Raw genomic sequence first — 6,160 nt, forward strand, 5'->3', positions numbered from 1 at the left:
CATCTTCTCTACGTCTACCCTATCGAACCCTTTCATCATCTTAAAAGGCCTCTGTCATGCCACCCCGCAGCCTTCATAGAACAAATGTAAGAAGTCACACAACACCAGGTTATAGTCCAACAGTTTTATTTGAAATCACAAGCTTTCAAACCCCTTGTGACCCCACCTCATTGTTCTTTGATGTAATGTTTTCCTGACTAACCTGTTTGGACACCATTCACTCCTTTGATTGCTGTGATTATCTCTGCCGAGGTGTGATAAATGGCAGTTAGAAAGATTACCTGCAATCATCTGGCATTATTCTCTGACTATATAAGCTGTGTCTTTATGCATCTCTCCACTTCACCTGACGAAGGAGCAGCGCTCCGAAAGCTTGTGATTTCAAATAAAACTGTTGGACTATAACCCGGTGTTGTGTGACTTCTTACATTTGTCCACCCCAGTCCAACACCGGCATCTCCACTTCATAGAACAAGACAACACAAGAGGTGGCTATTCGGCCCATCGTGCCAGGGCGGCCTTTCGTGATGAGTATAACCTCGCAGTTCTGTGCAAGGAGATAAGTGGCTGGGGCTACATTGACTGAGTGATTAATTGTACAACTTTAGTGAGCAGGGTAACAAACCTAGGCAGAGGGATCAATTGACCGATGCGGGAGAATGAAGTCTCGTTTGTGATTCACAGCAACAACTTGCATTTATATAGCACCTTTAACACAGTAAAACCTTCTGAGGAGAACAACCCCAGCTTCTCCAGTCTCTCCACATCACTGAAGTCCCTCATCCCCGGTCCCATTCTGGTCAATCTCCCCTTAACCTTCTCTGCTCTAAGGAGAACAACCCCAGCTTCTCCAGTCTCTCCACATCACTGAAGTCCCTCATCCCTGGGACCATTCTGGTCAATCTCCCCTTAACCTTCTCTGCTCTAAGGAGAACAATCCCAGCTTCTCCAGTCTCTCCTTCACTGAAGTCCCTCATCCCCGGTCCCATTCTGGTAAATCTCCCCTTAACCTTCTCTGCTCGAGATTCACCAGACTGATCCCTGGGATGGCAGGAATGACGTATGAGGAGAGATTGGGTCGATTGGGCTTATATTCGCTAGAGTTTAGAAGAATGAGAGGGGATCACATTGAAACTTATAAAATTCTAACAGGACTAGACAGACTAGATGCAGGAAGGATGTTCCCGATGGTGGGGGAGTCCAGAACCAGGGGTCACAGTCTAAGGATAAGGGGTAAGCCATTTAGGACTGAAATGAGGAGGCATTTCTTCACCCAGAGAATGGTGAACCTGTGGAATTCTCTGCCACAGAAGACAGTTGAGGCCAATTCACTAAATATATTCAAGAAGGAATTGGACATATTTCTTAAGGCTAAAGGGATCAAGGGATATGGGGAGAAAGCAGGGACAGGGTACTGAATTTGGATGATCAGCCATGATCTCACTGAGTGGCGGAGCGGGCTCGAGGGGCCGAATGGCCTACTCCTGCTCCTATCTTCTATGTTTCTCTCTCTCCTCCTTTAAGACGCTCCTTAAAACCGACCTCTTTGACCAAGCTTTTGGTCACCTGTCCTAATATCTCATGTGGCTCGGTGTCAAATTTTTGTTTGATAGTCGCTCCTGTGAAGAGCCTTGTGATGCTTTACATTACAGGCATGGGATAAATGCAGGTTGTTGTTACAATTCTAGAACGCCAGCGGGCCACTATATCGAAACACAGCAGTTCTCCCCGGTGTCCTGGGGCCCAATATTTATCCCTCAACCAACATCACTAAACACAGACGATCTGGTCGTTATCACATTGCTGTTTGTGGGAGCGTTCTGTGCGCAAATTGGCTGCCGCTTTTCCTACATTACAACAGTGACCACACGTCAAAAACATACTTCATTGGCTGGGAAGAGCTTTGGGACGTCCCGAGGTCACAAAAGGTGCGACATAAATGCAAATCTTTCTTTTCTAAAATCTCACCGTTTATAACCCAATCTCCATGTTCCTAATTAATAAGACCTAAACTTTACTTTCATTCCTACATCTATACTCTTATCAAATTCAGAAGCAGAGCAGTTATGTTAAACTTGTAGAGAACCCTTGGTTAGACCACACTTGGAGCACTGTGCACAGTTCTGGTCTCCATATACCTTGGTTAGACCACACTTGGAGCACTGTACACAGTTCTGGTCTCCATATACCTTGGTTAGACCACACTTGGAGCACTGTGCACACTTCTGGTCTCCAGATACTTTGGTTAGACCACACTTGGAGCACTGTGCACAGTTCTGGTCTCCATATACCTTGGTTAGACCACACTTGGAGCACTGTGCACAGTTCTGGTCTCCATATACCTTGGTTAGACCACACTTGGAGCACAGTGCACAGTTCTGGTTTCCATATACCTTGGTTAGACCACACTTGGAGCACTGTGCACAGTTCTGGTCTCCATATACCTTGGTTAGACCACACTTGGAGCACTGTGCACAGTTCTGGTCTCCATATACCTTGGTTAGACCACACTTGGAGCACTGTGCACAGTTCTGGTCTCCATATACCTTGGTTAGACCACACTTGGAGCACAGTGCAGAGTTCTGGTTTCCATATACCTTGGTTAGACCACACTTGGAGCACTGTGCACAGTTCTGGTCTCCATATACCTTGGTTAGACCACACTTGGAGCACTGTGCACAGTTCTGGTCTCCATATACCTTGGTTAGACCACACTTGGAGCACCGTGCACAGTTCTGGTCTCCAGATACTTTGGTTAGACCACACTTGGAGCACTGTGCACAGTTCTGGTCTCCATATCCCTTGGTTAGACCACACTTGGAGCACTGTGCACAGTTCTGGTCTCCATATACCTTGGTTAGACCACACTTGGAGCACCGTGCACAGTTCTGGTCTCCAGATACTTTGGTTAAACCACACTTGGAGCACTGTGCACAGTTCTGGTCTCCATATACCTTGGTTAGACCACACTTGGAGCACAGTGCACAGTTCTGGTTTCCATATACCTTGGTTAGACCACACTTGGCGCACTGTGCACAGTTCCGGTCTCCATATAGAAACATAGAAGATAGGAGCAGGAGTAGGCCATTCGGCCCTTCGAGCCTGCTCCGCCATTCAATGAGATCATGGCTGATCATCCAAATTCAGTGCCCTGTCCCTGCTTTCTCCCCATATCCCTTGATCCCTTTAGCCAAGAAATATATCCAACTCTTTCTTGAATATATTAATGAACTGGCCTCCACCGCCCTCTGTGGCAGAGAATTCCACGGGTTCACCACTCTCTGGGTGAAGAAATTCCTCCTCATTTCAGTCCTAAATGGCTTACCCCTTATCCTTAGACTGTGACCCCTGGTTCTGGACTCCCCGACCATCAGAAACATCCTTCCTGCATCTAGTCTGTCCAGGCCTGACAGAATTTTATAGGTTTTGATGAGATCCCCTCTCAATCTTCTAAACTCCAGTGAGTGTAAGCCCAATCGACACAATCTCTCCTCATAAGTCATTCCTGCCATCCCAGGTATCAGCCTGGTGAATCTTCACTGCACTCCTTCCATGGCAAGAACGTCCTTCCTCAGGTAAGGCGACCACAACTGCGCGCAATACTCAAGGTGTGGTCTCACCAAGGCCCTGTACAACTGCAGCAAGACATCCTTGTTCTTGTATTCGAACCCTCTTGCTACGAAGGCCAACATACCATTTGCCTTCTTAACCGCCTGCTGCACCTGCATGCTTACCTTCAGCGATTGGTGTACAAGAACACCCAGGTCTCTCTGCACTTCCCCTTCTCCCAATCTATTGCCATTCAAATAATAATCTGCCTTCCTGTTTTTGCCACCAAAGTGGATAACCTCACATTTATCCACATTATAGTGCATTTGCCATGTTTCTGCCCAATCACCCAACCTGTCCAAATCGTGCTGGAGTTTCACGACATCCTCCTCACAGCATACCCTCCCACACAACTTTGTGTCGTCTGCAAATTTGGAGATATTACATCCAATTCCCTCGTCCAGATCATTAATATATATTGTGAACAGCTGGGGTCCTAGGACCGATCTTTGCGGTACCCCACTAGTCACTGCCTGCCACTCGGAAAACGACCCGTTTATTCCAACTCTTTGCTTTCTGTCCGCCAACCAGTTCTCTATCCAAGTCAATACCTTGCCCCCAATCCCATGTGCCTTAATTTTGCACGCTAATCTCCTATGCGGGACCTTATCGAAAGCCTTCTGAAAGTCCAAATACACCACATCCACTGGTTCTCCCTTATCTATTTTACCAGTTACATCCTCAAAAAATTCCAGTAGATTAGTCAAGCATGATTTACCTTTTGTAAATCCATGTTGACTTTGTCCGATCCAGTCACTGCTTTCCAAGTGCTCTGCTATTACATCTTTTATAATGGACTCTAGCATTTTCCCCACTACCGATGTCAAGCTTACCAGTCTATAATTCCCCGCCTTTTCTCTACCACCTTTTTTGAATAGTGGGGTAACATTAGCTACCCGCCAATCCATGGGTACCGTTCCAGAGTCTATCGAGTTCTGGAAGATGACCAGCAATGCATCTACTATTTCTAGGGCCACTTCCTTAAGTACCCTGGGATGTAGATTATCAGGCCCTGGGGATTTATCGGCCTTCAGTCCCATCAATTTTCCTAACATCATTTTCCTACAAATACTGGTTTCTTTCAGTTCCACCCTTTCATCAGACCCTATGTTCCCCGGCATCTCTGGGAGGTTATTTGTGTCCTCCTTTGTGAAGACAGAACCAAAATATTTATTTAGTTGGTCTGCCATTTCTTTGTTCCCCATTATAAATTCCCCCGATTCTGACTGCAAGGGACCTACGCTTGACTTCACCAATCTTTTTCTCTTCACATATCTATAAAAGCTTTTACAGCCAGTTTTTATGTTCCCTGCAAGCTTACTCTCATATTCTATTTTCCCTTTCTTAATTAATCCCTTTGTCCTCCTTTGTTGAATCCTAAACTGCTCCCAATCCTCAGGATTATTGCTTTTTCTGGCCAATTTATATGCCCTCTCCTTGGACCTTATGCTATCCCTAATTTCCCTTGTTAGCCACGGTTGGGTCACCTTTTTTGTTTTATTTTTATGCCAAACTGGGATGAACAAATTCTGTAGTTCATCCATTCGGTCTTTGAATGTTTGCCATTGCCTATCCACCGTCAACCCTTTGAGTGCCATTCCCCAATCAATCCTACTCAACTCGCTCCTCAGACCATCGTAGTTTCCTTTATTTAAATTGAGGACCCTAGTCTCCGAGTCAACTACTTCATTCTCCATCTTAATGAAGAATTCGATCATATTATGATCGCTCCGACCCAAGGGGCCTCGTACAACAAGATTGCTAATTAATCCTTTCTCGTTACATAATACCCAGTCTAAGATGGCCTGATCTCTGGTTGGTTCCTCGACATATTGGTCCAGGAAACCATCCCGTAAACACTCCAGGAATTCCTCCTCCACAGTATTGTTACTAATTTGGTTGGCCCAATCTATATGTAGATTAAAGTCACCCATGATGACTGCTGTGCCCTTATTGCATGCTTCTTTAATTTCTCTATTAATGCCATCCCCAACCTCCGCCTTACTGTTTGGAAGTCTATAAACCACTCCCACTAACGTTTTTTTCCCCTTAGTATTTCTCAATTCTACCCATACAGATTCCACCTCATCAGAGCTAATATCCTTCATTACAATTGTGTTAATCCCTTCTTTAACCAGTAATGCTACCCCACCTCCCTTTCCTTTTTGCCTATCTTTCCTGAATATCGAATACCCCTGGATGTTGAGTTCCCAGTCCTGGCCTTCCTTGAGCCACGTTTCCGTAATCCCAACCAAATCTTATTTGTTTACTTCTATTTGCGCAGCCAATTCCTCCACCTTATTACAAATGCTCCTCGCATTAAGACACAAAGCCTTCTGGCTTGTTTTTTTAACGCTCTTAGACCTATTAGAATTATTATTTACTGTGGCCATGTTTGATTTAAACCGTTGATTTCTCTGACTACCACATTTGTTTTTCTCCTTCCTATCTTTTGCTTTTATCCTTGTTTCCCTTTCCTCTGTCTCCCTGCTCAGGTTCCCAACCCCCTGCCATTTTAGTTTAAACCCTCCCCCACAGCACTAGCAAACAC

This window comes from Somniosus microcephalus, unplaced genomic scaffold (genome assembly GCF_052327205.1).
Source record: "Somniosus microcephalus isolate GS21.2 unplaced genomic scaffold, FLI_Smic_1.0 unresolved_chr9, whole genome shotgun sequence".
NCBI lineage: Eukaryota > Metazoa > Chordata > Chondrichthyes > Squaliformes > Somniosidae > Somniosus > Somniosus microcephalus.